The sequence below is a fragment of the Bufo bufo genome, chromosome 8 (assembly GCF_905171765.1).
Source record: "Bufo bufo chromosome 8, aBufBuf1.1, whole genome shotgun sequence".
NCBI classification, from domain to species: domain Eukaryota; kingdom Metazoa; phylum Chordata; class Amphibia; order Anura; family Bufonidae; genus Bufo; species Bufo bufo.
The window spans coordinates 40,287,783-40,299,233 of NC_053396.1; the positions used below are offsets into that span (position 1 = coordinate 40,287,783).

At 43.9% G+C, this 11,451-nt stretch overlaps 1 long non-coding RNA gene across 1 annotated transcript; it reads right to left on the reverse strand.

Annotated features, from left to right (window-relative positions):
* Nucleotides 1–2,189: 2,189 nt before the first annotated feature.
* Nucleotides 2,190–3,132, reverse strand: LOC121009211. The gene is made up of 2 exons (XR_005780721.1): nt 3,084–3,132; nt 2,190–2,440 (listed from the first exon to the last, which is right to left on the reverse strand). It is a non-coding gene; the product is annotated as an uncharacterized LOC121009211 (long non-coding RNA).
* Between the last annotated feature and the right edge of the window lie 8,319 nt (nt 3,133–11,451).

The following is an 11,451-nucleotide window of genomic DNA, read 5'->3' on the forward strand; positions in this document are numbered from 1 at the left end:
AAATGGACCATAAAGGGGCAGCACTTGTGCCAATGTGCCCAAAGTGGGCATTTCTGTACGGGCATGAGGCTCAAAATGTATTGTGAATGGGAAGGGACAGGGCAAACTGGGTTTCAACCTGCTCGATTTATTGTTCCTTGTGGAAACTCAGCCCATAGGAGAAGACACCGTTATAACTTTATATGCATGCCGATCATGTATTTCTCTTATATTCTACCGTCATATACCTCCTTGTGGCGCTGTCTTTTCTACATTACCTATATGGTTTCATCTACACATCTGGATAGGTTTCCATACCACTAAGTTAATTTCTTTCATACATGTTCCAGTATTTTATTTTGGAGCGCCCCCTTATGGCGTCTCAGGTAGTTGCATGCAGCCCCACGTCTGTAATGTGACAGCATGTTTCCTGTGGTCATAGTAATGCCCTTATGGAGCTAAGCTGCAGTGTAAAGCAGGACTAACAATGTGTCTCTACATCAGTGCATGAAGCTGACACAGAGGCACTTACTGTACCTGAGTGCACAGAGCAGGACATGGCGGCATTACACTGTGTCGGTCTGCAAAGCAGAACTGGGGGTTCAGCACTGGAAATGAGGGGTTCACTTCACAACAAAACACATATTACTGACAGCACACTCACTTCTCACCTAAAGTCATCGTTTTCGCAGAAGTCACTCTCATCACTTGCAGAGGAATGAAATCCCAACTCCCATGGCACAGAACAAGCCAACTCAGCGCACCTCAGCGAGACAACGTAGAGCGCTAGATGGGACTCCGGCAGGTGCAGAGCTAGCCACTGATGATGTACTGAGTAAAGGGGGGCCCCGAGGACAGGACAGAGGAAGCAGGGATATGGAAAGCAGAGCCTGAGCCCCAGACAAGGGACTCAAGACAGGAGCAAGAATGAAGTGTAATTAGGAGGCGGGCCTTTTGTCCAAGACTGGGCCCCTTCCTCCAGGGGTCCCATATCAACTGCGTGGTCTGCCTCTGTTGGAGGTACACCTCTGACTCTACCTCTTAATATTTTTATTTCAGTAGAATCTGTATAACCCTCCATGCACACAACCATATCTGTTTTGCGGTCTACAATTTGCGGATTCGCAAAAACAAAAATCTGGATGTGGTCCATGTTACATCCACATTTTTGCGCACCTGTTGACTTCAAGGGGTATATGGTCCGGAGATAGTTTCTGTTGATGCAAAACTTTACCCTATCCACAAAATATCTGGGACCACCACTGATCACAAGATCTGGATCCTGTGTCCACTTATGAATGAAGTGGCAGGTCGAGCGTGCACATAGCTACTCTCCATGGGTCTGCTGGAGATAGTCGAGTACAATGCTCAGCTATTTCCAGAAGTCCCATAGACACTGAATGAAGCAGAAGGGAACATGATTGACCTACCATCCCATTTCTTCGGGGACACAGAATCCCTATTCTCATGATCATAGGGGACCCAACAGTCCCCACCAATCAGTCCCCCACTGTAGGTAGGGGATAAAAGAAATAAGCCTAGCTGTAAAAGCAAGAAAGGCCATCACTATCTGAGCAGCAAGGGTCGGATACCCTGCACCCCCATCCAGTTAACTATGAAGATTCATAAAGAGGCTCAGACACACCACTACTTAATATACACTGACTTTTTTATTAACTGCAAGGTATCAAATGTACAGTAGATGTTCTCATTAGAAGTCAGGGCACTGGTCTTAAATGTGGCCCTGTTGATGATGGGCCTTTGACTCAGGATGAGTCGGGCCTTCAGCACTCAGGAGAGGAAAAACCCCCAGTGGAGGAAACCTCTAGGGAGCCATGGCTGAAGGACTGCCCCTCCCCTAGGCGGTGGAAAACTGGTGAATGTCAAGTAGGTTGACTTCTGCAGAGACCAAGCCTGGAATCTGCCTTTTGATGCAGCAGGAAATTCACTTCTTTGGTGAATACATCTGTCTGTGGAAAGTCCGGTGAATGTCAAGTCCAGTGGTGAATGCAGAGACCAAGCCTGGAATCTGCCTTTTGATGCAGCAGGAAACTCACTTCTTTGGTGAATACATCTGTCTGCAGAAAGTCCGGTGAATGTCAAGTCCAGTGGTTATTGCAGAGACCAAGCCTGGAATCTGCCTTTGATGCAGCAGGAAACTCACTTCTTTAGTGAATACATCTGACTGCAGAAAGTCCGGTGGGTGAGTGCAGAGACCAAGCCTGGAATCTGCCTTTGATGCAGCAGGAAACTCACTTCTTTAGTGAATACGTCTGACTGCAGAAAGTCCGGTGGGTGAGTGCAGAGACCGAGCCCGGAATCTGCCTCTTGCTGAAGTGCAGGTCATCTGATCCTGACATGGTGGCCACCATGTCGCTGACTTGTGGTAGAGTCATCACCTCCAGCTGTATCCCATATTCATTGCAGGGACACAGTGAGACCCCCGCTCTGGTACAGTGATCTGCAGATGCAAAAAATATAACTAATTATGACTGAACATGGAACAACGGAAAATGACATGTGAGTGTCACACAATTTACTCCCGGTCACTGTGAGTCATTATAATCCCTTCAACTGTAAACTTGGGCCCATGTTGTTAACAGCGATACCAACGCTTATCAATGTCATTGACTGTTATAGCTGTTATTCTTGTTCTGGGACCCACTGCTATATCCAACATAAACAGAATACACCTTATAAACGTGGGCTAATTTATTTTCATATATTTTTGGAGCTCAGGAAGGTTTGGAGCTCAGTTTTCCTGATACAAATCGCCAAAACCCCTGCTTTCTTACACACTTCCATAGTTAAAATTCTGGGAGACATTGCTCAAGGTGATCTACATATCAAGCTCAATGGGAGCTCCCCCTAGTGGTGACTGTAGCAGTTAGAATTTTATCATTCTTATATGCCATGTATCAGGCGATTTGGATGATTTTCCACTAATGTCTACTGCTCTGCTCATCTTCGTGGAGAATCTAAACCCTAAATTATTCTGTGTCATCACTCTGGTGTCACCAGAATTTGGCATCATGTCTATTATTATTATGAGCTCCTGTTATAAATCACATTACATTTTATGACTCCTGTCACAAGGATCTTACCTTATTTAGGGCTCTTTTTGGTTCTTAAGGCCAATACCTTCTAGCAGGGGTCACTGAAGATCAGGAGATGGTTTCTTCTGCACCTCATTTTGTCTCAGACCTCTGGTGATCCGATCTGCTGCAATTGCTTTCTTAACCCCATGCTGTTTTAATTTCCAGTGGTGACCAGTGGATACCGCTGTGTCCAAATTATACAGAAAACACCAAATCATCAATATACACAATGAGGATACAAGGTCTCCTCATGGATGTGGTCCCTATCATCTGATAGTCTGACAAATGTTCCTGGGACACAACTGCCTGATAATCGGGTCTCTAGGTCCGAGTTAACATAATAAACTAGGCTACCCCCCCTCATAAATAGGTCTAACTATAGACACAGCAAAGTTATAGGGCCCATAGGCTAAAAGGCCAATGATTGTGGGGTGTGAGTACCCCGAACATTTGGTGTTGTCTAAGTACTTTCTACACATACATATATTATCACATGAGAAGACATTATTACAATCAGTACACGGAAATGATGAAACTTAGAATAGTCACTGGTTACTTACTAATGCCAACAAGTCTGTGGGTTGTAGACCTGTGCCATGGGCCAGCGGTTGTAATCTGGGAATTAGGAAGAGACTGCAGCTTTGGTGAAGTAGAGGATCTAGGTCTGTTTCGGTAATATCAGGCTTCTGGTCAGGGCGATCTCTTGGCCCATCATAGACTCGACATGTCATGAAAGACATGGAGTCGCTAATTGACCTTTTTGGGAAAGCCTGTGATCCTGCCATTCTGCAGGCAGGATATTAGATGGTCTCTCATCACGTCGTGCTGGAAGATCCCTGTGGGTTCACCGTCATCTGCCAGAAACTCAAAGGCAAATGCTATGGCGAACACCCCACAGTCATAGGTGTTTCTCTGCTGATCCACGTTGAGAAATTTTAGATTTTTCAGGGGCTCATTGACCACTACACTGTAGATGTTATTAATCTGCTGGCAAACAGATAGAGGCAATTTGCTGGTCTTGATGCTGTCAGCCACTAGGATGTCGCCATTTTTGAAGCAGGTGGTCAGCCAGTGCACCCTGTCCTCGTCGTAGTGGATTTGTACGGCCTTCTTTAGCACACTGTACCCTGGAAAGAGAATAGCAGCGGCTGGCTGCAGGCCATCAAAGTCCCCAAACTGATTCTGTAGGAGATCCTGGGCCTGATTAATGATGTCATCGTCCAGCATGCCTTCCTGGCCGCTACTCTTCAGGATGGATAAGTGCTTTGGAGACAAGTTGTTCTGTGCTCTCCGGGTATAGGCCATCTCCACTTGTGATGTTCCCAGCTCCGGGCTTCCTACATCTTTGATAGATGGAGCGGACATGTTTTCTGCCACAGCTCTTTTGGCTGGTGGAAATGTCCCGGAATGACTGTCATTGGAGGTTGGTGCTTTCCGTTTAAGACTGGCTTTGGAAGCTTCACGAGATGCCTTCAAAAGGTCTTCAGCAGACTCAGCCATTTTCTTGTCTGATGTTTTAAGGGTCTCAAAATTTAAAGAGACATCATCCTTCATTGCTGTGTGTTGTTTTTGACGAGTCTTTCTATTACATCGTCGCTTACAGCTCTTTGGTGTTTTTTTAGAAGGTGGTGCTTTGAGGACAAGGAATGGCTCCACAGCATCAGCGTCCCGAGGTCTTTTTTGTGGGGGTTCCCCACTTTCTGTTTTTTCTCCCAGGGACATGCCTTGTGGTATTAGGGGCCCCTCATGTGCAACTTTTGGATCAGCAATAAAAATAGTTGGTGTCTTCTCAGCTATGTCATGGCGGATGACGTGGTTTTTACGTCTTAAGGCAACTGACCTGAAGAAGCTCCTGGCCTGTGTCATGATGGTTGATTTCTTGGCCAGGAAGCTGGAGTTCTTCATCAGAGTCCTCCATTTTTGATTCAATTTCCTGAATCGGGTCAGAAGGAATGAGCCAATCGACATGCAGGATGAGAGAGAGTTGACCAGCAGCCGCGGATCAACATATCGCAGACGCCTATGAATCCTCATGGCGTCCAATCTTCTTTCTGAAGTTGTGTGCATCCAACATGGAGTCCTACCTTCACAAATCCATCATTGTGATGTCATCCAGTGACATCACAGCTGTAGGCCTAGTTCTAGAACATTCTATGCAAATGTGGTGACATCACAATACTCTGCCAGGATGAAGGCCAGATTATTTTAATATGTTAATGAACTAAGATATATGGATAGTGTTTGTTTAATGGATGCAGATTTTCAGTTTTCAATACATTGATTTTTACCTTAACAGTAAATTTTCTGCTTCACATTTTTAGTTTGATTTGGTGGCTGATTTTTTTTAAAATCTGTATAGTTCCAAAACTTTATATAGATCTTTATATTATATGAAACACTCTAATCCTTTAAATAAAATTACTGAATTTGAGGCGCAGATGCTGCGGAACCTCTTTTCTGAAAAGTAAGGAAGAGATTCCGTCCACCGTTGATTGCCTGGATAAGGCCTCGTCCTTCTCATCAGAAGGTCTGCAGGATGTGAGATGTGTATTTTTGTGTTGTGCTCACACTGGTGGTCCAAATTGTAGAGTCCATTTCATTTCGGCCACCGATTGACACCAGAGTAATATGCAAGTGGTACGCCGCCATAATACGGCCCCCAAAGAAGTCTATGGGGCCTTACTTTACCCAAGAGCGTAAGTAGGCGCAAAATTTGGAAACACCCCAAGCAACTTCCCCCAAACCTCTCCTCCTGCATTGAGTCCTGCACAGTTCAGGAGGAGGAGTCAAGAGTTTACTAATCAATGGCTGATGAAAGCACCTCCCCCTTATTAATGCCCCGCCATCTACATGCAGATAGTCCTCTTCTCTCTGAGGGTTTGGGTCCCTGTAGTTTATAATCTTCTGTCCTTACTGTAACCTAATCATCTCTCCACATACTGATCTTCTACTTACACACAGCAGCAAAATTGAACCGGCAGTGCTTCAGTGTAAAGCATGAGGGAGATACAGAACAGCAGACCAAGTTTATATGGAGACAGGACCTCCTATACACAATGCAGCTAAGCTGCAGTCACTGATCATTATGATTATGGATGCTGATGTTCCAGATGGCAGTGGTTCTTTTATGGCTGATGATCGGCGATTGGCGTACGACCCTGTTGGTAAGTTATCTGCTTTTTTTCAGGTTATTTTCCTGTGCTCCCCCCATTATAGATCACTGTCTGTGTATCTTAGCACTATATGGTATTATTTATGGTATTATTTTGGAGGCTGTATATGACGGTCTAGTCTTAGCACTCCATGGTGGTATTATACAGGCGTTATATGGCAGTATTATTTTAACATTATATGTTGATAATTAGGGTTGAGCGAATCGAGCTTAGGATCATCGATCCAACGTCGATTTGCTCAAAAATTTCGTTTATTTTTTTTATTTAATTTTTATTTAAAACTTTCTTTTATTTTCAATTATGTATAACAACAATAGGGTTCTTTGACCCTTAAATATTACAACATTGGTGTATGTAGATCCCTACAACAAGTTTGATACAAATAGGGTACATCTCAACAATTCGAAAAAAGGTAATAGTTACATTTCAGTAATGTATTTCTTACATCTCTTTTACATTGTTATTATTATCACATGCTAGAGGGTTGCAGTAGCAGTCTACCCAAGCGTCCCTTCATCTGTTCCACCAAATACTGCAGCGTCCCACTCAGGAACACGTGGGAACTGCAAAATAGCTTTAAAACTGCATCATTATATTGCATGTTATTTTGTATTGCAACACCTGTTGTGTCCCTGTTCATAGGCTGGTCTGGTGTAATTTATACATCCCACCACTAGATGGGGATAGCACTTAGGTCATATAAATACCTAGGTCAGGCCTAGCGAGATAGTTTAGAAGAAGTTAGATCAGTGGTAGTAGAAGGAAAGTGAGAGAAGGAGTAGCAGAGTCAGTGTACACACCACACATTAGTGGGTGAAGGCAAAGGCAGAGATGAGGTAGAGCCAAGGTATGAGGCGCAGGAGAGCGTTTTCCTCCTGTGACCTTCTTAGATCCTGGATCCTGAAACCAGAGGATAGCGTTTTCGTCCCTGGAAGAAGTTAACCAAGCTAAAGAGAGACATCGGTGATAACAGCCATTATTCAAGGCTTAATGGGCACCTTTGCACATGGTGGAGGACAATCTAGCTACAGGCAGCCTCACCATACTTTGAAGAATACAGACTAGCTACCTGTTTATGGGCTTGGAAGTTACAGAAACAAAAAGGACTAAGCATACCAAATAAGCCACAGGCAACCTCACCAAATTACATTGATCCAGAACCTTCAAGCTAAACTAAACCCAGCCAAACCTATTAACAGTGGATCAACAGGATTCCTTTAAATTGCAAAAGACTGTATTCTGTTTGATGTACATGCTGCAACTGGAACCAACATCAGTAAAAGCTGTGAGTTGTATCCTACCACTGTCTACTTCATTCTTACAATTGGTTGTACCACCATTAACGGTACTGGCGTCACGACAAATACCATCAGGGGACTCAGCCGCAACAAGCACCCTAAGCACCCCTAACATCAAGGGCACCTCAACCACCATCTTGGCTGATGCTTCCTACCACAGAGCGTGCCCTGGAGGATTTCGTGCTGTCCACCTCAACACTGTGCTGCCAGCCCAGGGAGGCTTTCTGCTAACCGTGAGTAAACTGATGAACTGTGTTGTTATTTGGCCCCTCATCGGTCCACCGTGCACCTCACGTGTTGCCCCTGCGCTACTGGCTGGCTGCAATACCACTCCTTCAAGGAAAATGGTCGCGTAATATATTCTATTTCCCCATCTGACATGTACGTAGCAATAAAGGCTTTCCATTTCTGAAAAAATCCTCGCGTGTGCCTATCCTTGGAACTCATTATGTCTAATCTTTCCATGTGGAACACTTTTTTCAACTGCTCCAGTATGTGCTGTATTGTTGGTACATCTGATTGTAGCCATCTTTGTAATATACTCCTCTTTACCACCATACTTATCGTGTGGAACAAGAGAGGCGTCCGCCGCCTCCCCTTCTTCTCTTCCTCATAATGAAATGGAAAGAGCTGAGGAGTGAGGTCCAATTTCTGTCCCCATAACTTCCTAATCATCTCTGCCACTTCTTCCCAAAGCTTTTTACTAACTGGGCAAGTCCTTAGCCCGTGAGAAAAATTTTCACCTTATCCTTTTGCATCTCATGTTATAATAGATGACACTGATACCCGTCCACCCCCCGATTTCAGGATTTTATCCAGTACGTTTAGGTGTATGTCTTTATGTACCAACACTAAGTGTGAAGTAATAGCAGCTTTGATCTGGGCAAATTGAATAGTTTGAAAGGGGTTCAAAGAGAAGTTTGCTATCAGCTCCTCCCTTTTCATCCATCTTGGCTCTACGTCATGTAGATGTCTAGCCTGTGTGATCCCTTTATTTCTCCATTCCTCAAAAAGACTGTTAGTTCTACCCTGTGTGAATTCCGGATTATTCCATAGTGGAAGATGTTTGGATATCCTGTAGGACAACCAGTATTTTTTCCTCAATATCCTCCATGTTTCTATAGTATCTATAGTACAGACTGTTTAATCCATATAGGGATATTTTGTAACCTGGCATGTAGTAGTGCCACTAGGGACCAGGGAGCACAAAAATCTTGTTCCAATGACAAAGCTGAAAAATAACTTGTCCCGTTTATCCAATCATTTATATGTCTAGCCAAACACGCCAAGTTATATCCTCTAATATCTGGGAAGGCTATGCCACACTGTTCTTTTACACCCATTAGGTAACGTAACTGAATTCTAGGGCTCTTTCCTTGTTAACTTGTTTATATGTCTTCATGTTTTAAAAGTATGGGAATTACCTGCATTGGATATAATAGTTTGGAAACAGCCATAATTTTAAGAAGATGATTACACCCCATCAGCGACAGTGGAAGTTCATGCCATCTTCGTAATTCCCTTATTATCTTCGCTATCAGTGGGCCATAATTTAATCTGTATATTGACTCTAGAGTATTCCCTATTTTAACGCCCAGGTAAGTTATATGTCAGCCAGCTACAGGTATTTCCCCCATTCGTCTCCTATTTTAATCTTGGTCCCCCCCCCCCCCCCCCCTGCAAGAATAGTATTTCGCTTTTTGTGTGGTTAATCTGGAGGCCTGAAAATGATCCAAACACCTTCAATGTTTGCAGTACTTTAGTAAGGTCTCTACTCGGATCTGCCATAACCAAGATTATATCTGTCACGCCTTGCCCTGTGAATGTGTTGAGATCTGCCAGGCTGGCTGCACATGTCTGATTCTTCTCTTTGTTTTGGTTTGGGTTTGAGCTGGATCCACCTTTCCTCAGGTGTACTGAGTTGATTGTTAGCGAGGCTATTTATTCCTCCTTGTTCCAGTGGCCTGTGCGGTTTATAGTTCATTCCTGTGGGCTTTGGATGTGTTGTGGATCGTCTGCTCCAGCTCAGCTCAAGATAAGTCCTCTCTGTTTCTTTTATCTAAGCCTCTAGGGAGACACTTGCTTCCTCCTGTTTGAAGAAGCAGGTCGCCTCTTCCCCTTTCCCTACTGCTCAGGGTTTTCCCAGGGTATATAGACTTATTCACGAGGGCATGTGCATATCCACCATAAGGGTATTCTCATGTGCACAGCAGTATAGGGAAAGCCTTAGGGATCGCTAGGAGGTGGCCATTTTCTCCCTAGCTTTTGGGCCTAGTCTATTGTTCTTTTTGTTTTCCTTATGTTTTGTTATTTCCCTGCTTACCTACCTTCCGTGATAATATTGTCCGCAAATTGGGCAAGTCTCATCATCTGTTGTCCCACTTCCAGACCATCAAATATCTCAAGCGATTCTATAAATCTAGCCAGGGGTTCTATCACTAAGTTGGACAATAGAGGGGACAAGGGGTATCCCTGTCTAGTGCCTCTTTGTAAGGGAAATGGGTCAGACAAACACCCAGATGTGCATATTCTAGCATTCAGCTTGGAATAGAGTTCCCTGAGGAAGGTTTGAAACAAACCTTTAGATCCCATGACATCCAAGGTAAGATATAACCACTGCCAGTTAATCCTGTCAAAAGCCTTTTCGGCATCTAGAGTGACAATAGCCAGATTTTTCCTTTTGGATGCTGGTGAACGTGCAATGGGCAGCGCTAACAACACCTTACATATATTGATGACAGGGGAGCGGCCCTTAACTAATCCTACCTGTCTAGGCGATATTAACGTGGGGAGAATATCTGCCAATCTATTAGCTAGTAATTTGGAGAAAATTTTTAAATCCTGGTTTATTAGTGAGAGGTTGGGTCTATATTAGGTTGGGTCTTCCGGGTCTTTCCCCTCTTTGTGGATTAAAGTAATGAAAGCTGTATTCATATGATCAGGTATTTTATGTCCTTCTACAACGGAAGAAAATAGTGTCGTAAGTACTAGGGCTACCTGGGAGGTCATTGCTTTATAAAAATTTGACGCATATAATGATCTGGTCCTAGAGCCTTACCCGCCGGAAGGGATTTTATTATACTTTGTATCTCCGTTGCCGTTATCGGAGCATTTAAAGAAATCGGTTGCTCCTCAGTAATGGTTGGCATAGATAACTTCTCTAGGAAAGCCCTCCTCGACATTACCTCCCCTATCTTGATAGAACCTGGCCATGTAATTACCCAGTTCCTCATTAATTTGCTTGGGTCTGTGCTCCCTGATCCCATCTCCCCTCTTTATCCCGTCAATATGAGTCACCTGTCTTCTCCCTTTGGCCATTGTAGCTAGCAATTTCCCCGATTTATGACCGTATTTGTGTAGTTCTATTTCTAAGCGAGATCTTTTCAATTTTTCTTTTTTCTCCGCCCACGAGTCAAAGTCTCTCTGGGCCAAGATCCATCTCTCTCTATTTATCTGAGTCGGGGTCGAGAGAAAGTCCCTATAGGCTGTCCTTAGTTCCCCACCCACTTTCTCATATTGTACGTGTGTTATTTTTTTTATAGATGAGACATAGGCCAGTAAGCGCCCTCTAATGACAGATTTGGCCGTTTCCCAGAATAGTATTGGTGACTGTATATGCTCCTTGTTATCCTCGGCAAATTCCATCCACCAACCCTGCATTAGCTTTATGAAATCCTCATCGCCTATGAGATAATTAGGAAACGTCCACATATATTCTCTCCCTTCGGGATAAGCATCTCCCAGATCTAAGAGCAGCGGGGAGTGGTCTGAAATGACCATATCCCCAATAGCAATATCTATTACTTTCTGGAGAGCCGCTGGAGACATGAATTTATATTACATTCTGGACCAGGTATTATGTGCATGTCAATAATGTGTAAATTCTCTTCCCTTAGGGTTATG